General features: G+C 42.6%; 1 protein-coding gene across 1 annotated transcript in view; it reads left to right on the forward strand.

Annotated features, from left to right (window-relative positions):
• The first annotated feature begins 6,678 nt into the window (after positions 1 to 6,678).
• SPARCL1 (SPARC like 1) overlaps positions 6,679 to 25,401 on the forward strand; it is a 62,975-nt gene continuing 44,252 nt past the window's right edge. Inside the window, exon 1 of the mRNA XM_045284155.1 lies at positions 6,679 to 7,113. The gene's annotated coding sequence lies outside the window, so the exon portion shown is untranslated. The remainder of the gene's footprint in view (positions 7,114 to 25,401) is intronic.

Consider the following 25,401-nt stretch of genomic DNA (forward strand, 5'->3'; position numbering starts at 1 on the left):
CTAGAATGACACATTGTCCAGCCCTAGCCATTCTCACAATCATTGCTAAATTGGAGCCCATTTGTAGCAGCCACTGTGTTAATCCTTCTCCGTGAAGGTCTTCCTCCTTTTTACTGACATGTTATGGGTTGGATCGTGTTCTCCCCAAAATATGGGTCCCCTTGGCTAGGCCATGAACCTCCATATTATGTAATCATCTTCCATTGTGTGATATGAAGTTATTATCCTACATGTTGTATGGTCTCATTTCTATTACATTAATGAGGCAGGATTAGCAGCAGTTATGTCTGTGAGGAAAAATATAATTTACAGATTATATTGTCTTGATACATAAAGGATATTAAACAAATGAGCAGAATTCAGAGGGATCTCCATCCCACCATGAAAAAAGAATAGGGATTATGTCCCTTGGCCCTGAGTCCCCTATAGTGAGAACCAAGTAGACCCAGGAGAAGACTGATGCCAAGAAATGTGGGGATTTCCAAGGGATGGCATGCCCACGGATGCTGAAAGGAGAGAAGGACCTTCATTCTGAACTGTGAGCCAACAGAGAAAGAAAGCGTTTCTCTAGAACCGATGCCCTTAATGTAGACATCCTAAATCTGAGAGAATGAATTTCGGTTCGCTAAAGCCATCCACATATGGTGTTTCTGTTATTGCAACACTAGATAACTAAGCACCAAGCATGATGTGCTTCTCCAGTGACAGGCCCTTCCTAATATTTTATTCAAAGTATATAAGACAAATATCTCACCATCCTCACTTCCAAGGAACATTCTGGCTGTACTTCCAAAATGAATTTGCTCATTCTTCTAACAGTCCATGGTATGTTCAATATTCTTCACCAACACCATAACTCAAAGGCATTCATTCTTTGAGCTTTAGACACGTCCATATTTGTGCAGTGGTGCATTAAGCTAGGCTTAAAACAGAACCACAGAACAGAGATCAATAGCAGTTCCATTGTTTGGAAGTTTACTAATGTCAATCACGGATTGAAGAATAAAAGATTATGTGATAGCAGCTCACAGGGTTTCTTTTCCTGCAAAGAACTTTATCCCTATTACATCATGCACTTACTAAAGGATGTTGTCAGAAATAGTTTTTCAAAAAAGAAATGCTGAAGGGGTATCATCTGCTTTTTATACATTTTTTTCATAGCCTCTTACTTGCTTTTTATGAATGTCTTTACATTATGGGACATTATGAAATCCATCTCCAATGATACTTTCCTCTTCCCTTTGACCAATCAGAAATTTAGAGTTAAATTAGCAACTAATCTCTTTCAACTACATAAAACATAGATTCTCAAATGTATTTGGCCTATCACTCCCTTTTCAGAAAAAAAAATTACTTAGTGCTCCTCTAGCAATTTACAACATTTGTACTATATCCCATACTCCTGGGTAAAGTGTAGGTATCTGTTTTTGCCATTCCACTGGATAGTTTCAGCTCCCCCACTCCCAGGGGCGGTATCACCCACTTTGAGAAACACTGGTAAAGGAATACTGTATAGTGCTCTGTTATACCATTCCATCTGTGACTATTTCTATTGTCCTAGTTCTTCCATTTTTAAAAACATTCTGTGGAATTGGGTCTTCTTTTTATCCTTTGCTCCTCTCTCTTATCCTTTAATCCTCCCTTCTATTCATTTTGTTTTTGTTCTTTCTATCTTCTTATCTTCCTTTTCTGTTCTTTTTCCTAATACTTTATTTTCCAACAGACTGCCCAATGTGTCCATTCCTGGTTAAAAGTTGTGTTCTGGTTCTCTTCAAAATGCATGGTTTCTTCTCTCATGGGAAGATTGGCTCCCACATTGTTGAATTCAGGTATGTTTAAATGACTTGTTGTGGGCAGAAGCCATGTTCATCACACCCAAACAGGAGCTTTAAGGAAGCCACACAGTTTGCTATCTCATTCTCTTCTACCAAAGGAGGATCTCAGTCCATCAGAATCCCAGAGTGGAGAAGGCCTGGGGCAGAATGGCAGCAGAACTGCAGTGAACATGTAGCATGAAGAAAAAGTAAACTTTTGTTATTGTTAGACTTTAGGGATTTACATTGGGGCCGTTTGTGGCTGGAATGTAACAACCTATCCAGCTGAATACCACAGTGTAGATTCTTTCCTCGCCGTGTTTTCCAACCTTGGACAGGAAACCTCCCAGAGCTCCCTTTCCTTGATGAGTAAAGGCCAAACTTCTTGGCATCCAAAGTCCACCAGCCCTAAAATGATCAGTTAATTATATGAGCCATGCTATATTTAACAAAACACTTTGCACACTTTGCTATTCTTTTATTAGTTATATGTTGGGCTGCTAACCACAAGGGAGAAAATGAGGATTTCTACTCCCATAGAAAGTTACAGTCGTGGAAACCCACAGGGGCAGTTCTACCCTGTCCTATAGGATTGCTATGAGTTGGCATAAATGTCAATGGCTATAAGTTTGAGTTTGTTTGGATTTTGTTGTTGTTGTTAATTGTTGTTGTTGTTTTAATCTTTTACTCAGGATAAACTCCTAGGAACCATTTTCCTTTATTTAGGACTTGAAAGATCAGAACCCACGGAGGCTGTTCTATCTTCTCCTATAGAGTCCAGAATTAACTCAATGACATTAAGTTCAGTTCAGTTCTTATTTTTAATCACTTCCTGTGTGTCTAGCTTTTGCTTAGGGCCTGATCAAGAGTATGGCTAAGCTTGCCCACAGCTTTTGTCAGTAGGGCTCGGCTCAGGAAAAATGACTAGAATAAAATTCTGCAAGAATCAGTTGTTAGAAACTAACCCCAATGGTGATCAAAGGTTAATACACAGCTGAGCGATCAGGCCAGTAATCTGAGGTGGTTCAGTGCCAAGAGCTGATGTCAGAACCGGGAGCAGGCTAAGGTTAGTAATGATGCCAGAATTGAGAACTGAGTATCGAGTCCAAAAGCAAGGTCCATGGAGACAGGACTAATTACCAACGCCCAAAAAGGCAAATTGGGTAAATTTGGAGGGGGGTTGGACAGGCCAGGTCCTGGCCAACATAAGTACAGATTATTCTGTTTTCATTGTAGCTGTTCTTTCTCCATATTCACTTCCTACCTGAGGCTCTCCACCACCCAAGGGAATGCTGCTACCTTCTGGCAATGAATGTATGTGACATATGACTGGTCTCTTCAACTCAGAATACACAGGGAGTCAGATGTTGCTCTCATTTCCCTCAAAGCTGTGTGATGTGAATAACAAGAGCCTTATTGTGCTCTAGAGGATGAAGTAGTGTATTCCCTGGTCTTCACCCGAACAGCAACAATAATAAGGAAGAAAAAAGAGTGGATTCCGACTCAGTGATTCGGTGTGTTATGGAACAGAACCACTCCATAGGAATCAGAAGACTGCATTCTGGGGAGCTGCTGGTGGCTCCCAACTGCCGCCTGGAGATCAATTGTTGTGGGGGTTCTTGGCTGCCATTGGGTAAATGTCAACTCATGGTGGAACACGTGTCCCAAGTACAGCTGTGCCCAGTCCACAGGCTTTGCAGACACCAATAGATACCAGGCCTGACTTCTGAGGCAAGTCTGGGGTGGTTTGAACTATCAAACTCTCCATTGGTTATCCAGTGCTTAAAGGTTTGTGACTCCTTCTATGTCAGTGGTCAAGTGTAAACCATTGTGCTGCCCAGGAACCTCTCATCTGTTCCAGGGGTTCATAAGCTTCTAGAGTCCCTGTAAGTGGGACTCTTCTTATGGCTCAGGCACACTCTATGCTAATTCTGAAGTCTTGATTAGCTTGCCTATGGCTTTCATCAGATTCTCACAGGGGATCCTAATCCTAAAGGGTTAAGAATACATGCTCCAACTTAGTTGTTGATATTTGCTGAACATCGAGGTTGATTGTTACCTAGACCAGTACATATACAATAAGGTAATAATCACTCTATTTTCCAAAAGTTTTCCTATCACATTTAGTGGAATAACTTTTCTCAATCTGACACAAAGTTCCATCTGTTTGGTGGATATTGTTGAGTATTTATTGTTCTCAGCTTCATGTGCTGTCAACTATTTTAGAAACAACAGCTTCGAAACAATAAAACTCTGGATTTCTGCCAATGAAAATTCCCAAAATAACACCATATTTAAAAACATTGTGAATTCAAGGTCCTTTTGAAATCATTCTTCTCTTTTATTTCATTAAAAGCAATACAGTCAGTTTTTCAAGCATTATAGATTAATAAGCTCTAGAAGAGCTACTCTATAAAAGACCCCCAAGATTCTCAAGGTTGGTCTCCTATAAATGAACCCCATAGGCACACATTTACATTAAACAGATGGATCTAATCTACTCTAACCAAAGGATGTTTTCAGGTAACATATTTATATAATAAAGTTTATTTTGAGCATCTCATAGAAACATAAAATAGCAATGTGTTAGAAAAGATACTTCAGTCCCTCTGATTTTTTTTTTTTCCTGGTGGAACAGTGGGTTACACATTGGACCGCTAACATCAGGTCAGCAGTTCAAAACCACCAGCCACTCCTGGGGAGAAAGATGAGGCTTTCTACTTACGTGAACAACTTCCGTCTCAGAAGCCTGTATGGGGCAGTTCTACCCTGTCCTATAGGATCGCTCTAAGTGGGACTCGACTCTATGGCAGTGACAATCTTTTTTCCATATCCCTCCGTGAAATGTTCGCTACACTGATATAATGACCTAAAATCAAGTACATCAAGTTATTCCCAATAAATGAGAGTGCTTGTGAAGATAAAGAGTTATTATTTTGAGTCTTTGAGGAAATGTTCCTTAACCAACAGGGCCAAAATCTTCAAAAATGTTTCTCCCCCATATCCTGCAGTAGCCCCCACTCCAATGCCCCTCAGGGGCATTGTGGGAGGGTGAGGAAGGGGACGCAGCTGTTGGGGAAATGGAGTCTGTGCCTTCCATACGTCTAAAACCCATGTGTGCGAAGGAGCAGGGGGAAGCAAAGTCATTCCCAGCCCACCCCTTTTATCCTTTCCCTGATGAGACCACTCACGCAGCAGACATTGGCAAAGGAAAAACATCCATTGTCTGAAGCACAAGGATGTCACGTCCCTGGAAAGGCAGCCTGGAACAAGTAATCCTAATTCCAGCGATGTAAAACGGTTCCCAGCTGCACCACTGACTGGTTCTCAGATCCAGGCATGTTGCCCAGTTTCCTCTGGGCCCAAATCTCCCCAATTGCAACATAAAGATAATTCTTGTTACCTTTGTCTCTGGGTGATGTGAAAATAAATAGGGCAATATGCTTCCAGAGAATCGTCTAAGGGCATATTTGCCTTGAAATACAGAATTGGGTTTTCTTTATGTGGTTTTGCTTTAATTTGTCTCTTTGGCTTTTGGCCTGATTTTGTCATAAATTCAGACAGCCAATTAACTTAAATTGCCACCATTTATCTAATGTTACATAGTGCATTTATGGTGTTCTAAGCACTGTCCTAAGCACTTGTAAAATATAGAGGGAGAGGGTACATTCCCTACCCTTAAAGAGCTTGTGGCTTGCTTGCTGGGGTCTGAAGAGTGAGTAGCATGAGCCTGGCACTCAGCCAAGATAGTTGGGTTTGAATCCCATTGTAATGCTCAGGAGCCCTAAGATACTAGATACACTCAACATTGCTCAGCTCGTGTCCTCCTATGCAAATCATAACCCCAAAGGACATTAGTCTTGGTCGAGTTAGAGGGTCAGGGTAAAAAAGAGGAAGACCCTCTTTGACCAGATGGATGGACACCATGGCTGCAACAATAGGCTGCAACATAACAACCATTGTGAGGATGGCGCAGGACTGGGCTGTGCCTCCTTCTGCTTTATGGAAGGTCGTGAAAAGCCGGGACCCACTCAAAGGCACCAACAACAACCACGTGATGCTCATGCATTCACTTGGTTCCGACTCCGGGCAGCTCGAAAACTCAGAAGGATCATCCGAGAGAGATGTCATTATGGTTCGTTCCCACATTTGTATTCCTGCCTGTACACGCTTTAATGTTAAAAATTGGTGTAGCCAGGGTGCAACCCCAAGCTCCCTGCCCCCAAAGCCTGCAGATCTCACCACTACCCCTACGGCCTCACAACTGGGAACACAGTAGACCTGACCTCATGTGGACTTGTGAAGCTCAACTGGAATAGCACACAAGAGCTGTCAGCACAGCATTTCACACATAAGAAAGGTGTGATGGATGGAAAAGAGGTGTGACACATATGTAAATAACCAGACTGCTAGGCCCAAAATAAATGCATGCCTCCAGTCTGTTTCACCAGAAGGTTCCTTAGAGCCCAACCATCAGCTTACCAGGGAAGGGAGCTGTTTAGTGGAGAGAAGAACCTGAACTGCACCATTTCTAAATAGACCTATACGGGATCTGCTAGTCTGTACACAGCCATTCAGAGCAAGGTACCTGACCTATCCTGCTCTAGCGAACATCTGGACTATATTCATGAGAACCCTTTCTGACGGGAAAAGTATAAAGAAGCAGCTGCTGCAATTCATCTTGCCTTCTTTACTCTGCTCCACGCCCACCCCACGCCCACCCCCAGTTTCCTTTAGGAAGAAACAACAGCATGGAATTTCTTTTCCAAGTCTTAAAATCCCCCCCTAAAAGGAACCCTGCTTATAAAAGCCTTTTAGAGTTGCTGGAAAAGGAAAACTAAAACATTGCATAAAGAGCCAAGTGCTTAAATTCTGGCCAAGTTATGAGCCTGTGAGGGGAGGGCCGTTAACCCCCTGGACGCTGGCATAATCCTCTCCTTCCCTTTTGGTCTGCACAGCGTGAAAGCACACTGCGTCCTCCGTCCTCTGCGGAGGGAGAGGCCAGCCTGCTAGGGAGATGCAGAGATCCGCAGCAAAAACAATGACGGGCTAAAATCCCTCTCGGATACCAAGCTCCAAATTGACCTATCACTTCGGTCCCTGGGTAGTTGACAGAGCAGCACAATTTCAAATCCAATAGCCTCGAACGTGTTTCTGGGCAAAGAAGCAGTGGTAAAGAGAGGAGAGATTTAGAGTTGCTGTTGGGTATTTGCCAAACTTTTCCCCCAGGGCTGTGGCCAAAGAAGGAATCCAACTTCAATTTGCTGCTGAGGCGCGGGGTCCAGTCACCTCACCGAAGGTAAATTTTCATCGATTTACTATATTATCTAATTGTTCTTGTCAAACCAATCGGCATGATTGATGGGAAGCTGCCTCATACTTTTGCCTAAATAATACAAAATCATATACTCGGGGGTGGGGGGGGGAGAATATTTGCATGATTTGTTGGAAAGCTACTTAATATAGGGAGTTTTCAACACTCGCATTCAGGTTCCCTTTTCCCCTCCAACAATTAAATAGCAATTATTACTAAAGGAGGGTCGTTTCAACATAGACCAAGGATACAAAGGCAGAAATGCTGTTTGTCAGAATAGCATTCAGTTTATGGGGAAAGCTAAATTCTAAAATATATTTTATTTATGTAATAGATATTAGATTTATAATAGATGAAGCAAGTCATATGGAAAGTAGGCTTTTCCTTTTATCTCAAATCAAAGTAATTCATTAAGTTTTCCATTTTTAATTTATATATGTATATAAGCAGTAATGTGGAAATTAGTCATTTTGCTTTTCAAAAAACAACTGGGAAATTCCTTGAATACTATAGTCTTGTTTGATAATTTTTAAGCAATTGTATTGTCCTTCCTCCAATTGTCTTTGAAATCTTTATAGCCAATTGTTTCTTGTCTCCTCTCATTTTGTTTAAGATGCACATCCACATATATAATTGGTTTCTATATGCTAATGATGTCCTATTTAAAGAACAAAAGTAGGTGGGGGAATGAAGAGCTAAAGGGATTAAGGGAATGGTTCTACGGTGCAAGTCTTGCTCACTCATTCCTCGAGGTCTGAAAGCTGGCCGTGCAGGAGGCAACCAGACGTTCAACTGCAGGTGGATGCTGTAGATACTGTATGCCCAAAGGCTCTGCAGAAAGGGTATCTTTTGCCCCTCTTTTATCTGCCAAAGAGGTTAAACATGTCACCTTGGCATTGTATCTGAGTTCCCATCTGACCCAAAGCCTAGGGACACTGAATAGAAATGTCCACTCAGTCCAAAACTCAGCAGAAATCTTAAGAAACAAAATCAAAACAAAAAAAGACCCATTTCTCATGGATCCCTGATTTTCAGTTAGCGACTTATTTAGCCAAACCTTGTTGGTTATGGTTATTATTATACATTTTAAAGAGGACACTCTCTCCGAGGAAAGATGTTTCAGTTTATACATCTGCCCAACCTCTAGCAAAGCAGAGCTGTCTCTTTCACGTATGCATCATACAAACATCTAATGCTGCTTTCTCCGTTAGGAGGAAAGCTGTGTCCGTGCCGTTGATGAACCTTGCCTTTTTCTTTCAGGACATTTGTGCAGACTTTGAACAATCTGACTGCTGCTAGGGTTTCCTTCAAGGTCCTTTGGGATCCAATCCCAAATAGCTTCTCTTTCAGCACAGTTTCCCATATCAACTAAGTAGAAATAATGAGTAGTGATGACAGAAATGAAGCAAATGGTGAGCTATCAGCCCAACTCCATTTCCTTTCATTTCTTCTGGACCAGAAGATTTGATTTATACCCATACATGAACTTAATATTTTAGTTAAGTTTAGCAAAATGTCCAGAACATGCTGGGAAATATATATATATATAAAATCAAGAACAACATCAATAACTTCTGTGAAAAATCTTGCAATGCACTTTGCCCTCACATTCTATTCTATTCTGGAACTACCTTTAGTGGTGGTGTGTGTGTGATGGGGTGGGGGTGAGGGGCTGGGGGCCTGGGGAGCCAAACCAAACTCAATGCCATTGAGTCGATGCCGACTCATAGCCTGCCTATAGGGCAGAGTTGAACTACCCCTGTGAGTTTCTGAGACTATAGCTCTTTAAGGGAGTAGAGAGACTTCTCTTTCTCCCTCAGAGCCGACTGGTGGTTTCAAACTTCTGACCTTGCAGTTAACAGCCCAATAAGTAAGCACTCCACCACCAGAGGGAACCCTCCTAACATCAGAAGACTATCCCTAATGGACTGGGCTTCTGAAAAGTGCCCAGCTAGGCTGAGATGCAGATTTTTAGGGGCCACAGGACATCTTCCACCAAAGGCTAAGCTTACAATGGTCAGACCACTTGAGGCTCACCTGACTTTTGTCTTGGGCATGAAAAGATGGACAGAATGCAGAGAGTGGGTATGTGACCTTGACTGATTGTCCAAGAGATAGGGAGATAATATAATAAAGTATATAAGATGATGGTTTCTGGAATAATGTAGAGGAGGTATACACCCAGGAGCCCCTGGATGAGTGGCACAAATGATTAAGCATTCCGCTATTAAATGAAAGGTTGGCAGGTCAAACCGACCCAGAGATGCCTCAGAAGAAAAGCCTAGTGATCTAATTCCAAAAGGCCACTGATTTTGGAAACTTTATTCATGTCTGTACAGTTATTCACACACCACATAGTGTCCATTTGGACAACAGCCTACTGTATATTGTACAGCCATTGACCCAACTGAAAAGACCAGTTGCACTAAAACTATGAAGTATAGAAAACAGTTTGTAGTAACAAATGGGCACTACTTTGTGATGCAGCACTTCAAAATATTATTATCATGATTGCGGTATTATTGTGTTAATGGTGTTTTAGTGCAGGCACCTCGAAGTGTGTCCTTAATGTTTTTATGCATTGGAAGGGTACATTGCAGACCATATGCTAAGACAAGCATTCAACTGATACCAGATATGACCACATCTATCTGTTCAAACCTGTGTACAACTTCAACTTAAAGACAGATTTAGTAATCCAAGGATTGCCTGTATGTAAAATGATGTTCCTACAATACCGAAATAACATACTGTCCCACATCACAGAGTGTATCCAAAATGTCAAGGGACACATAACTGTACCCTGAAACACAGAGGGTCTCTATGAGTCAGAACCGACTTCTCCACACTGAGCTTGGTTTGGGGAGGTTTTTAAGATACTTTTATTGTAAACTGGGTGACGGTGTACAGAGCAGTTCCTTATATTCATATTCAAAAGTGCATGCGCATTTTGTTTCCCCTCATTCATTGTACTCCCCTCAATGCAACATCACTTCTCCCACTTCCTCTGTTTCCTGTCTCCATTCCTCCTTCTTTCCCAACCCTTCTGAATGTGTCCTTGGACAAATGCTGCCCTTTTGATCTCAAATGGTTGATTATTTCTCTGGTGGTCCTAGTTGAAAACTGAGCTATCGAGGTGAGTCCATTTCCAAACCTGAAGAGTGTATAAAGCCAGGGTCTCAAGGGTCCCAACAGTCTCTGACCAACCAGGAAGCCTGGTATTTTTAATAATTTTTAGTTTTGATCCACATTTTCTCCTGTGCTACCTAGAACCTGATCCCTTCCTGAGCATTTGCTAGGGGTAGTCAGACACCACCGCACTGGTTCTCAACCTTCCTCATGCCGTGACGCTTTAATACAGTTCCTCATGTTGTGGTGACCCGCACACACACACCATAAAATTCACTGCTACTTCATAACTGTAATTTTGCTGTTATGAATTGGGCGACCCCTACGAAAGGGTTGTTCAACCCCCAAAGGGGTCGCGACCCACAGGTTGAGAACAGCTGCTCTAGTGCTAGGTTCAGGGCCATGGATACTGAGGTTCACATGATCCACTACTCCCCTGAACTAATTGTTCCTGTGAGTGTGCCGTTTTCTTCACACTAATAGTCCCCTCAGAGGGCCGTTCATGAGACTTTAAGATCCCAGTTGTTATTCAACAGAGTCGGATGTGAAGCATTGTTTTTGTGGACTGTGTTTTGTCAAATGAAGAACAGTGTCTTGTGGACTATGTTATGTTAGCTGATCTTTGTGCTCCCCAAGACTACGGTCCTGACCCCCAGGCCTAGCGCCTCATTCCCTGAAGGTGCTTGGTCATGTATAAGAAGTGTCCATAGCTTTCCCCTGTAGGCTCCACCACATTCGTAGATGTATTTGTAGCACGTGTACGAAGATCCTCTCAACCCTGTTGGAATGTTCCATTTCCTTTTGTTAGTGTATATTCAGGCTTCATCTCCAAAGAGCTCTGTAACTTGAGAAAAATTACTAGAGCCCCCTGCAGCTCAGCCCTCTCACTGGTAAAATCAGGATCCTAAAATGGGCAACTAGCTCAGGGAACTGTTGTGAGAACTCAAGCAGAAAGCAGGTGTGTCTCCAACACAGTGAGCCTTCCATCTTGCTTTGTGTCAGTTCCTAGCACGGTGATTCTGACTCGCTCAATCATAGCTAATATTGCAGTAGTGACCCGTCTATCTCCTTACTGGAATGCTATGGAAAGGGCATTTCCTCTTGGTCCCTCTCTGTAATGAGGTTTCTCTTTAGACGTCTACCTTTTGCTACATCATAAAAAGCCAATGGCAGATCTGTTCCTCAGAACAAGCACAATAGCATGAGCTTCCAAGTCAAGCACGTCTGCCTTTCCATCCTGGCTCGGACACACACACACACACACACACACACACACAAAACCCACTTGGTGAGCTTGGTTTTCACATCTCCAGCACTCTCTTTACCCACCTGTTAAGTAAGAACACAATAACAACACCTACAAAGTATTGTTAAAGGAGTTACATGAGATTTCCTTAAATGCCAAGTGCAGCACCTGGTGATGGAAATGTATTTATTGGCAATAGAAGCCTCCCCTATCGGTGAGAAGAGGTGTGTATTGTGCAGCATTTGGGATACTTAAAATCGAGAAGGTCCTTTTCTGTGAATTGTCTATTTTATGAATAATCCAAAGAAATACAAAAAAATTAATCTGTCACGATTTCTTCTCCCTTGGGGGCTTTGGCATGGAGTATGACCATGGGGAGTCTCTACCACTTGATCAGTTAATAGGTTCTTAATGGCCATGTCAAAGGAAACCAAGGGGGCTTTTCTGCATCAGGTTGCCATTAAGCAAGGGAGAAGAAATGGTGTGCAGTCAATTCTGTTTTATTGGCCTACTTGGACAGGGAAGGAGGCCCCCCACAGACACCCTTTCTTTTCACTTCTAAAGGCAAAAATAGTGGTTTTGACTTGCTCTAGGGGGGTATTTCTTCCCTTTTGAATGAAATTCAAAAGGAAAGAAATAGAGAGGGGTTTTGTTCTGTTTAGTTCGTTGGGGTGTGTGTGTGTGTGTGTGTGTGTGTGTGTGTGTCCTCTGTTTCTCGCCTGAAATGTCAGCTGCTTTTTCTGGCTGCAAGAGCTGGCGCCGCCTGTCGCCATAGCAATGAAAGGGTATCGAGGGGCTTGAGTTTCATGACCCGCTCTGTGAAATCACTCTTCGTCTGCTTGACAAGCCTCCTTTAGAAATGAAGTCTCCAGTCCTGGCTTGCTTCCTTCCTATTATGCAAGATGATGTACACCCGTTGGAGTAGTTAAATGTTTCCTTTAAAGATTCCATGAATAGGCCATGCATAAAAACAAGAAAGCCGCTGAAGTCGTGCCCAGCTGAGTGCAGACTGTGGGGGGAAAAACCAGGAAGGTGAAGGATGGAGCGTGTGAACACCTGGGCTGACAGTGCATGGGCGTGTGGCACGCGAAGCCACAAACCCACCCTCCTTCCATCCGTATGGTGTGGTGTGATGTGGTGACATGCTCTCTTGGAACTCTGGCTCTCTAGCCTTCTGATTTTACCCACTCTGTGCCGCTGTCTTATCATCTGTACAATAGATGCCACATTAGTCATAGGATTGTGGTGGAGAATGTATGAGATCAAGTACATTCGCCTGCCCCAGCGGTAAAGTTTGATCCCAAGTTTCTCCATTTGTTAAATGGGGATGCCTGCAACTCCATAAGGTTGTTGTATGATCTGAAACAATGGATAAAGAGCAGACTCTGTACAAGTCCTGGCATGTGATAAATGCTACCTTAGGTACGAGTTGTTATTGTTGTTATGGATTCCTTGGGTGCTACAAAACATTAAGTGTTCAGCTACCATGGTTTGAATCCACCCAGAAGTGCCTCAGAAGCTAGGCCTGGGCATCTACTTCTGAAAGCCCCCGTCATAGACAGCTCCATAGAACGGCTGTGCAATGGGTTTTTCTTTCTGGATGGCCTTTCTGGCTTTAAGTATATCATTCTGCCAAGCCGTGACTGGTTGGGCCACAGACTGCCCTGTGATTAGTCTATTTTGCATACCTTGTTGATTCCAAGTCACAGCAAATAGGGTAAATAACTACCCAACAAAGATTAAGTGACCTTGAGGAGGTTGTTCAGTCAGGGAGGGCTAGGAAGAGCAAGCCTTGAAGTTGATCAGGAGCTTGCTTCTACGATAAGCTGTCAGACTAACAATGGTTTAGAGAGAGGCAATGGGAGAATGGCTCCTCAGATGAAGAGCTGTAACACTGAAGACGACGCAAAGCAGCACCAGACTATGCAAGAGGCCAGCAGCAGTATGCCTGGCGGGAACCATAGGACTGGCGGCAGCTATAGCGAACTTACTGGCCTATGGAATGAGAGAGCTGAGGGTCTTCAGGCAAAAAGACTCACTTTCAGAGTGAAGTGTCCCTGGGCACTTGCTGGTAGAGCTAAAAGAGCTGTAACTCTTGCCGGAGGCAGAGACCTAGAGGGCCCAGTTGGCACAGACAAGAGCAGGGCCTGCCTGTAGGCACCTCGAGAAGCAGCTGAAAGTTATCTTGGTTGGAATCTATCTGGATCAACAAAATTGTGATCCTGACTTGGAGCCTGCTCAAAACAAAACTAAAAAACTCCACTGTTATGTTAATTCCAAGACAGAGCAACCCTATAGGATAAAGGAGAAGCAATCTATAGGGTTTCCAAGGAAGCAGACTGTTCCATCTCTCACAGAGTCTGTGATAAATTCCACCTTCGGGGTTAGCAGCCAAGCACTTGACACTGTTAACCTGCGTGCATGTGTTGGATCGTCTGGGCTGCCAGGGTTCCTTTGTAGCCCAGTCCTTCCCTCATGAACCACGCAATGAGGAGTCTGGCTTGTGAGTCCACTGTGGCCATTGCAATGGCCTGTGAGTAGAGAGTGCTGTGAGTGGCTCAAAGGGCGAAAGAAGAAATGGAGAGTGAGGTGTGTGTGACCTTCAGCTCACCGGAGCCAGCTTTGTGCTGATTCTTGTCATTTCAACCCTTCTCTGGAAGTCAGACATGCTCTGTCTCTGTGTTCCGGGAATGTAGTTCTACTCCGGCCCCCATGGGGTCATCATGAGTCAAAGTATATTTGACACCAACAGCTATTATGATTATATGTCTCAGTCTTTGTAAAACTAATCACACAGATTTTTAACGTTCTAACTCTAATAGGAATTGGTCTTTTTGAACTTGAAATCACCCAAGGAGTGCATTTTAATGAATTATTAAGCTTATATATAGAGAAAAGTAACTATGTTTTTAGATCTGTAAAGAATAAAACCTCTCATTGTAATTAACACGAGGGAGAAAGGTACTAAAAGATCTCTTTCACTGAAATACTTCTTATTAAAAGTTTCTGGTCATGCAAGGTTTTCTAGGTCATGAATTATGCAAATAAGTCATATTTTATCGCATATCTCCAATGACTAATGTATTCATTGAACTGTGTCTTGCTAAATGCCAATGTGAAGCACAAATGGATAGGGACCGTGCTTTGGGGGAGCTTACAAGGCAGTGGGAAGGCAGTCATTAATCAAAACGTAATGTTAAAGACAAGTGCAGATGCTCATGCAAAAAGGTGACTTTGAATACAAAGCTACGTTGTATTCAAATTTTGAGGCCAACCTAAATGGAAAAATAGACTGTCTATTGTAATGGATACCTAGGCTATCCAAGCTATTGTTAATAAATCCAAATTTTAAATATTAGTGTATTTTAAATGTTTTAGTTTTCGGTTGCCTAGAGAAGACGGAAACATTTTAAATACACCCCCCTGCTGAGGGGATGTGGGGAGGAGACGAGCTAATCAGGGTGCAGGGTAGCAGAGATGAACCATATAACTTTCCTCTAGTTCTTAAATGCTTCCTCCCCTCCAATATCATGGTCCCAATTCTGCCCTGCAAATCTGGCTAGACCAGAGGATGTACATTGGTACAGATAGCAACTGGAAATACAGGGAATCCAGAACAGATGACTCCTTCAGGACCAGTGGTGAGAGGGGCGATGCCTGGAGGGTGGGGGGAACGTGGGGTGGAAGAGGGTAACCAATTACAAGAATCTAGGTATGGCCTCCTCCCTGGGGGATGGACAGCAGAGAAGAGGGCGGAGGGAGATGTCGGACAGTGTAACTTATGACAAAACTATAATAATTTATGAATTATGAAGGGTTCATGGGGGGGGTGGGGAGTGGGGAAAGAGGAGGGAAATGAGCAAATGATATTAAGGGCTAAAGTGGAAGGCAGGTGTTTTGAGATTGATGAGGGCAACAAAAGTACATATGTGCTTGACACAATGGATGTATGTATGGATTGTGATGGGAATTGTATGAGCCCTCAATAAAATAAATTTTTAAAATATTTTAGTCTTATAAATATTACTTGTGATAGCCTCATCTTCCAGAAAGAAATTATATTAAAATGATCCAAATACATCTTTAATAACACTTTCTGTTTTCCCTGGATTCACACTTCAGTTATCTTATAACACCAAAAGAAACAAACCACTTGCCAAGTTGATTCCAACTCATGAATCTCACAGGTGCAGGGTGCAACTGTACTCCTTAGAATTGTCAAGCTTGTGACCTTGGGGAAGCGGATCTTAAGGCCTTCCTTCTGATATCCCTCAGGGTGGGCTAGAGCTGCCAAAATTTTGTGTAGGAGTCAAGTGCTTCCTGTAAAGAGTTCCAGTCTGGGAAGCTCACAGGGGCAACTCTATCGTGTCCTATCAGGTCACTATGAGTCCGAATGGCCTCGATGGTGGTGAGGAGTCCTCCTTTTCTAATCCAGTTATCTAGATCAGCATGCACCATCAATTCTTCTGCAAGCTGTTTATAGCACACTTGTCAGAAACATGCTGCTGTTGAAAGTTGGACTGAGGTCTAAATACTCTTTCTATGATGATGAGCTCCACATAGTAATTATTTTTCAGAGCTCTTTTAAGGGCTTATTTCAAACCAATTGAATCTCCAAGGTGTGGTCTTGTCAGATTGTGCAATTCTAACACTCACAGTGGTGAAGTCATGTCCTCCAGAATCATTACTAACCCTGCTTTAACTACCCTCCTCACCCTTCAGCCTTTCTGCCAATGTGCCTTCCTAAGAACAACAGCAGAAAACAGAGCCTTGCCTGAGGTCAGGTCAGGTGGTGCTCCTAAAATGGCACTTCTAAAATTAAGTTGGTTTGAAAACTAAATAATTGAACAATTCCCTTTAATGGAAGCGATGGTTTTATTATTATTATTATTAAAAGATCATTTTATTGGGGGCTCTTACAACTTTTATTACAATCCATACATCAATTGTATCAGGCATGTTTGTACATATGTTGCCATCATTCTTTTCTAGACAATTACTTTCTATTGAGCCCTTGGTATCAACTCCTCTTTTTATCCCTCCCCCCACCCTCCCCATAGCCCCTTGATAGATAGGAAGTAACTTTGAAAGCACTAAATTATAAAACAAATCTCCCCATTTTTACAGAATGATTCGGGGAGGTGAAAATTTCCTATTATCTTTGGCATTTATGGCATATAATTTAATGTTGATATACTGTTATAAGGTGAAGAATCTTTGTTCTAAGAGACAAATATGGCCAATGAAAGACTTTCAGGGGCCCCAAAGTTGATAGTTTTACTCTGATCTGTGTGTGTTGTGTGTATTGTGTGTAGTGCATTGTGAGTGTGTTATGGGTGTGGGTGTGGCATATGCGTTGTGTGCATGTGTAGTTGTGCGTATGTGTGTACAGTATGTGTGCAGTGAGTTCATGTATGCAGTGCGTGATTTGTATTGTGGGTGTGGCATGTGTTGTGTGTGTATGTGTAGCATGTGTGTATGTATGTGTGTGGTGGGGAGTGTGTGTGGTGTGCATGGCATGTGTACTATGTATGTGTAGGTTGTGCATGTTGTGGGTAACATGTGTATAGATATATATATATGTGTGGTGAGGAATGTGTGAGTGTGGTGTGGATGGCACGTGTACTGTGTGCATGTGGATTGGAATGTGGGCGTAGTGGGTATGCTGTTGTATATGTGCTGTGTATGTGTGTATACAGTGTGTGTTGGACAATAATGATGGGTGGGGATTTGGGTGCTGGCAAGAGACTGCTGAGTGTGCTAACAACCTGTGTGAAGACCTCAGAGCAGAAGGGATGCTGGTCTATTATTTGAAAAACAGCAAAACCCAGCTTCTCTGAGAGCAAGGACAGAGCCGTGTGATGTGTGAATCCTACAGCACCTCCCTACAGGGTCCCCTTACCAGATCACTAAGTGTCTTTACCCTTTGATGGACTAATGTGTGATGGAATTGTTTACTGTTGCTATTGAATTCTCTTTAGTTTTGAAACCCCGACAGGCACAAGCTGTGTCTCCTCCTGGCTTGGCCGCGCATGGTGGTGGTGTCCTTAGGAAGGATGAGGGAAGCTGAAGGTCAGGAGAGTCTGCATCATCAACTCTGAGCATAGCAGATGTGTCCCCAGGGCAGGGGCACCTTGATGTCAGCTGATGAGTCAGCAGAGAACTCCAGATAGCACAGCATCCTTTGACTCCTTCAGATGACTTTACCGCCAAGCTATGGAGCTCTCTCCAGAGACTCATTAACGTTTTAAAAGCCCTAAAGCATCAGGGTTAACTCTGGATCAGGTACCAACACATGTCTGCTAGCCAAAATGTGACTGAAGGATTTGTCCTCTGGTCGCAAAGTCATTGCCTGTCACGGAAAGGCAAGAGAAAAGAAAATGTACTGTCTGAGGCTGGCTATGAAGTACCTGGCGTGATTGTTCTGGTGACTACATTTCCCAGAAAGGGAATTTCTCCATAGTTACAATAATTACCAAAAATAGCAGCCTCCGGGCTTCCTCTGGTATAAACAAAGTCGACAGAAGATCCCTGGCCTTATTTGGATGTGTGGATGTACATAACCCAGGAAGTGGCATTTCAAGAGTAATAAGAAAGATAAAATCACCAGGCAAACAGTTGATGTAAAGCTCCCCCCCGCTTCCCGGGTTAGGGTATATCTTCCTCGGTTTTTATGGCTTTAGGCCAGCGGTTCTCCACCTGTAGGTCACAACCCCTTTGAGGGTCTAATGACCCTTTCACAGGGGTCGCCCAATTCATAACAGTAGCAAAATCACAGTTAAGAAGTAGCAACGAAAATAATGTTATGGCTAGGGGGTCACCACCACATGAGGAACTGTATTGAAGGGTTGCGGCCTTAGGAAGGTTGAGAACCACTGCTTTAAGCAAAAGATGAACACATTAAGAACTGATCATCTGCTTGAAAACCAAAAACTCCCCTTAGAAGGGAAGGAGGGGCCATGTCCATTTGGCTAAGGCTGTCAGGAAACACGTAGCCCTGGTCTTGTCATGGGTCAGTACTGGGCTCTAACCAAAAGGTCAGCAATTCGAACCCGCCTCCCACCCTGAGTGAGAAAGATGAGACAGGATACTTCAATAAAGACTCATAGCCTGAGAAGCCCTGTGGAGCAGTACTGCCCTGTCCGATAGGGTCGCTGAGTCAGAATTGCTTCTGTGGCAGTGGGTTCAGCAGCCAATGAGCCAACAGGCTGAGTGGTTTGACTGTTGCTGGGGAAAGTCAAGGCAACACATGGAACACATGGAAATGTCCTTTAGAAAGTTTTTAAACAACAGTGTTGCTGTTAGGTGCAGGGAGTACATGTGCCCTGCAAAGTGGGTTCAAACTATCAACCTCGAGGTTAGAAATGGAATGCTTAACCAGTTATGTCACCAGGGCTCCTAAGCAATAACTACCCCTACTAACAATTCCAAGATGTTGTTGATGTGGACAATATGAGATGAAGATACGCCATACTTGTTTCTCCCCAAGAAGAACAGTGGTCTTAGAGGACAGAGCTGGCATCACTCCACCAGAGATTAGGGGTGGCTGACGGGCATGCCACCCAGGCCGTTCACACCAATCTAAGCATGCTTGGCTGAGCTCTTCATAGTTCAAAAAAGGGATCTTCAGGCCCTTGCAGTTGTTTTTCCAAGGACAGATTTTGTAGACCTGCTGTGAAATCTAATTACAGACCTCTTCCATGGTGAAATCTAATTACGACCTCTCCCATGGTGAAAGTCAGTCCTTTTGACAGAAAAGGAAGCCAAACAAAGAGGCCTTAAGCAGGGGAAGTGTTTGCTATGCCTTCTCTCTTGGGCAACGCTGCAGGTGCCTCATGGAAAGGTGGCAATGACCTTGGCCTGCTTTGTTTAGTAACAGTGGCTATGATCTATCACTGTCCCCACTCCTATCTAAAGGGAAATTGTTTTCATATCTGATACCATAATCAAATACTACCCTCATCCCTTTAAAATAGGAAGAAGGTTTTTCATATTAATACCAGGAGTTTCTGGTATTAAGGATCCTTGATTTTCTCAAGGATTCCTTAGTTAGATAAATAAATTTTGAGTCACCATCTACTCACAACACACACACACACTTTTATTTTCCTTATCAAGACAACTCTTGCTGTTGAACTTGAAAAGTCCTGTTAAATGAGAAGAAAATAATGATGTGCTCCTGACAGGTGCTCTCCTTTCTGCCAACCCATTTGCTTGAAGACAGTGAGAAACAGCAACAGTGTGTGTGGGAAGAGCCGACCTCAAATTTCCAAAACCTAATTTAGGTTAGATAAATGGAGACAACTCTAAAAATATTCGTGTTTGGTAAGCCATATTTTACAAGCACCTGGCATAAATCCATAATTGTAGATATAGTGAAATTGCAACCTGCAGTCTAATCAAGTTTCTGTCACTAGTGCATAATCACTGCAGCACACTGAATAAGCATAAAATCCAGATTTGCCACATCTCTCCAAGAAAGGGGCAAAGTCTGTAGCAGCATCGGCCACCTGTTTTCGTTGGTTGCCATTGGATCAATTTCACACATGGCAACTCCAGGTGTGTCAGAGTAGAACTTTACTCCTTATGGCTTTCAATGACTGATATTTTAAAAATAGATCACCAGGCCCTGCTTCCTGCTCTGTCTTAGTCTGTAAGCTGTGCTGCAACCTGCTCCACATATAACAATGCACAGGTCTCCACTGACAGACAGGTGGTAGCTGTGCCTGTGTATTGGTCAGCAATCCAATGTGGAAGGCAAGAATTTTAACACTGAATTATCACTGCCTTGTTCTATGCTCAAATAGTTCTGAAAGCAATTGCTTTTTCTACACTTGATTCAATTTGAGTTATCTAAGCATCTTAAATTTCCTGATCTTAATTGTAATTTGTTAACTACCAACTGAAAAGGTGGACTCACATCTACAAAAATCAGAAGATTTGACTTTATAGTAATATAGTAACTGGTGGATTTGAACCACAAATCTTGTGGTTAGCAACCCAATGCCTAACTTACTTTAAGTAATCCATAGAACCATTAAGGCCCTGTAAGGCTATAAAAAATAAAAAAATTTTAATGTCACTGATCCCAACTCATAGTGACCCTATAGTGCTTCTGTGACTATAAATGATCATGGGAACAGATGTCCTCGTCTTCCTCCTGCAGACCAACTGATGGTTTGGGACCACTGACCTGAACTCAATGATGATTGTCCTCCTGCAGACCAACTGGTGGTTTGGGACCACTGACCTGAGCTCAATGATGATTTTCCTCCTGCAGACCAACTGGTGGTTTGGGACCACTGAGTTAGCACAATGCCTAACTCATAGCACCACCAGGACTTTGTCCATTGGTCAATAAGAACCTGTAATTGGTTTCAAGCCACTGTGTTCAGTCAGATGCTCATGTGTTATGCTTCCATTATAATGCATTGGAAACATTTTTAACTTTCAAACCACTCATTCAGTGCATGCCCACACCTTTTACCTGGGACAAAATAACTCTGAGACAAATCTCTCTAAAGCAATGCGGCACTGTGTTGAAATTCTTAAGAAACAAAATACAAATGCTGAACCCCGAGCATCTGCTTTTTCTTTCCCCATCACCAATTCTAGCACATAACAGTGGACTTTGAGGACCTCAGAGTAAGAAGAAGATTAACCCCTTTCTAGGAAAACATTTCGGTAATTTCCTAAAATATGGAGACAAGAAAGCATTAGAAATGCTTTGGTTAAACTGGGGAAAATTTTGGCTTACACCTTGGTATTCACAGTGATCTTTCATTCACTGACATTTTAAATAGGCAGAGGGGAAGGATTAGAGTTGTACCGGCATCAACTCAGTGATTAAGACAGCTAATTCCTGTCTTCATGTGATTCGAAAAGAATTTGAAGTAATCCACTTCAAAGGAAAATGTTTCTTTTTTGGGGGGGGAATTTTAAGTATTTATTTCACATGAAGTAAAATTTTATTTGATTATCTAAGTATAAATCTATAATCTCATCATTTTGATGACTTGCATATATTAAATCTCCTCATTCTTCCCCAAAACCTACTTGGATATTCATTTATTGATCATATATTATTTTTTGTAATAAAGCATTCCATTGGGGGCTTGCACAACTCTTATCACAATCCATACATACATCCACTGTGTTAAGCACATTTGTACATTTGTTGCCATCATCATTCTCAAAATATTTGCCTTCTACGTGAGCCCTTAATATCAGCTCATTTTCCCCTTCCCTCCCCACTCCCCCCTCCCTCATGAATCTTTCATAATTCATAAATTATAATTGTCTTGTCATATGTTACACTGTCCAACGTCTTCCCCCACCCTCTTCTCTGCTGTCCATCCCCCAGGGAGGAAGCTATACATAGATTCTTGTAATTGGTTTCCCCTTTCCATCTCACATTCCCTCCACCCTCCAGGCATTGCCACTCTCACCACTGGTCCTGAAGGGGTCATCTGTCCTGGATTCCCTGTGTTTCCAGTTGCTATCTGTACCAATGTACATCCTCTGATCTAGCCAGATTTGTAAAGTAGAATTGGGATCAAGTAGTGGGTGGTAGGGGGAGCATTTAAGAACTAGAGGAAAGTTTTATGCTTCATCATTGCTACCCTGAACCCTGACTGGCTCATCTCCTCCCAACAGCCCTTCAGTAAGGGGGTGTCCAGTTGCCTAACAATGAGCTTTGAGTCTCCACTCTGCACTCACCCACATTTACAATGATATGATTTTTTGTTCTTTGATGCTTGATACCTGATCCCTTCGACAGCTCGAGGTCACAGAAGAGACGATTAAAAAGGTAGTACCCTTTACAATAGCCAAGCACAAATTGAAATAGTTGGGATACACCTGACTAAAAAAATGAAAGATTTGTATGAAGAAAATTATAAGATACTACTACAAGAAATCAAGAGTGACCTCAACAAATGGAAGAATATCCCATATTCATGGAGTGGAAGACTCAATATAGTAAAGATGTCAGTTCTGCCCAAGGCACTGTATAAGTTCAATGCTATCCCAATACGAATACCACCATCCTCCTTCAAAGAATTGGAAAAGCTGATTACCAACTTCATATGGAGGGGGAAGAAACCTAGAATTAGCAGAAAACTAAGGACAAAGTGGGAGAGCTTGCTCTACCTGACTTTAGCACCTACTATACGGCCATAGTAGTCAAAACAGTGTGGTACTGGTATAATGACAGATATTCAGACCAATAGAAAAGAGCTGAAGACCCAGAAATAAAAACATCAGCATACAGGCAACTGATCTTTGATAAGGGCCCAAAAAATATTAAATGGGAAACATGCCATCTTCAATAAATGGTGCTGGAAAAAATGGATATCTACCTGCAGAAAAATGAAGCAAGACCCTTACCTCACTCCATGCACAAGAATAAACTCAAGGTGGATCACAGACCTTGAGATAAAACCCCAAACAATTAGGGTCATTAAAGAGGGAATTAAGACAAACCTGAGAGCCTTGGCACAGGAAGTACATAGGCTATCAGAAATAGGGAAGGATACAAATACAGAGGAGTCACAATAGACAAGTGGGATATACTGAAGATAAGACACCTGTGTACACTGAAAGAATCCACCAAGAGTGTAATAAGAGAGTCCATCGCTGGGAAAACATCTTTAGCAATGACACATCAGACAAAGGCCTTATTCCTAAAATCTACAACACTTTGCAATAAGAGAAATGAGAAAAACTAATTGCCCACTAAGGAGGTGGGCAAAGGACCTGAACAGAACTGTCACAAAGTCTGAAATCCGAGTGGCCAATAAACATATGAGGAAATGTTCCCAATCATTAGCCGTAAGAGAAATGCAAATCAAAACAACTATGAGATACCACCTAACACCCTCAAAGATAGCCCAATTCAAAAAATCAGAAAGCAACAAGTGTTGAAGGGGCTGTTGTGAGATAGGAACTCTCGTCCACTGCTGGTGGACCTGTAGGTATGTACAGCCACTATGGAAATCGATTTGGTGATTTCTAAAACAGATGGAAATTGAGCTACCATAAGACCCAGCAATCCCCCTACTGGGGTCTTAAAGGCTTGAAGCCATCATCATTTTCAAAACATTTTTTTACTACTTGAGCCCCAGCTCCTCATTTGTTCCCCTCCCTCCCTCATAAACTCTTGATATATTTATAAATTATTATTATGTTTCCATATCCTGCACTGCCTGATGTCTCCCTTAACCCCCTTATCTGTTGTCCATCCCCCTGGGAGGGGATTATAGATATGTCATTGTGATCAGTTACCCCTCTATCCTCCCACCTTCCTCTTCCCCTCCTGGTGTGGCTACTCTCAATAGTGGTCCCAAGGAGTTTATCTGTCCTGTATTCCCTGTGTTTGCAGCACTTATCTGTACCCATATACATGCTCTGGTCTAGCCAGATTTGTAAGGTAGAATTGGGGTCATGATAGTGGCGGTGAGGAAGCATTAAAGAACCAGAGGAAAGTCGTACATTTCATTGGTGCTATACTACACCCTGACTGGCCCATATTCTCTCTGCGACCCTTCTGTAAGGGGATGTCCAATTGCCTACAGATTGGCTTTGGGCTTCCACTCTGCAATCCTACCCCTTACCCCCATTCACATTGACATACTTTTTTCTTCTGGGTCTTTGACGCCTGATACCTGATCCTGTCGACACCTCATGATCACACAAGCTGGTGTGCTTCTTCCATGTGGGCTTTGTTGCTTCTCAGCTAGATGGTTGCTTGTTTATCTTCAAGCTTTTAAGACCCCAGATGCTATATCTTTTGATAGCCGGGCACCATCAGCTTTCTTCACCACATTTGCTTATGCACCTGCTTTGTCTTCAGCGATCATGTCAGGAAGGTAAGCATCTCAGAATGTCAGTGTTCTTGTGTTGAGGGAGTTCTTGAGTAGAGGCCTAATGTCCATATGATACCTTAATACTGAACCCATAAATATATGTACATAGATCTATTTCCCCAAGGTCATATATAAATATATTTACATATGCACATGCCTGTACTTAGATCTCTATAAATGTCCTTTGCCTCCTAGTTCAGGAAAATGTTTCTTATAGTTTGAAAAATATGCTGAGTTGGAACCAAGAAAGTTTTTTATTTTTTAATCATTATACTGGGGGCTCATATAGCTCTTATGGCATTCCATACATCAACTATATCAAGCATATTTGTACTTATGTTGCCATCACCATTTTCAAAACCCTTACTTTCTATTTGAGCTTTCTATTGAGTTGATATCAACTCCTCTTTTTTTCCTCTGCCTTTTCCCCCTCGTAACCCCTTGGCAAATTATAAAGTATTATTGTTTTCATATCTTACAATGACCGCTGTCTCCCTTCACCCACATTTCTGTTGTTCATCCACCTGGTAGGGGTGGAGTGGTGCTTCAGGTGTTATGCATCAATCATTGCAATTGGTTCTCCCGCTTCCTCCCCTCCTCCCCGTACTTTCCTCCTACCCTTCGGGTATCACTACACCCATTTCTGTTCCAGAGGGGTTTATCTGAACTGGATTCCATGTGTCAGGAGCAATTATCTATACCACTGTACATACTCTGGTCTAGCCAGGACTGAAAGGCAGGATTGGGGTCATGAGAGTGGGGGTGCAGAAGCCTCAAAGAACCAGGGGAATATTGTGTGTTTCATCGGTGCTATACTGTGCCCTGGTTGACTCATCTCTTCCTTGTGACCCTTCTGTTAGGGTATGTCCTATTTTCTGTAGGTGGTTTTTGGTTCTCTACTCTGGCCCTCCTCATTCTCAACAATATGTTTTTTGGTTTGGTTTGGGGTCTTCTGGTGCCTGTCACCTTATTTCATCAATACGTCATGATCACACAGGCTGGTGTGCTTCTTCCATGTGGGCTTGTTGCTTC

Source organism: Echinops telfairi, unplaced genomic scaffold, assembly GCF_000313985.2.
Source record: "Echinops telfairi isolate 266 unplaced genomic scaffold, ASM31398v2 ScPeMD7_7468;HRSCAF=8506_0, whole genome shotgun sequence".
NCBI lineage: Eukaryota > Metazoa > Chordata > Mammalia > Afrosoricida > Tenrecidae > Echinops > Echinops telfairi.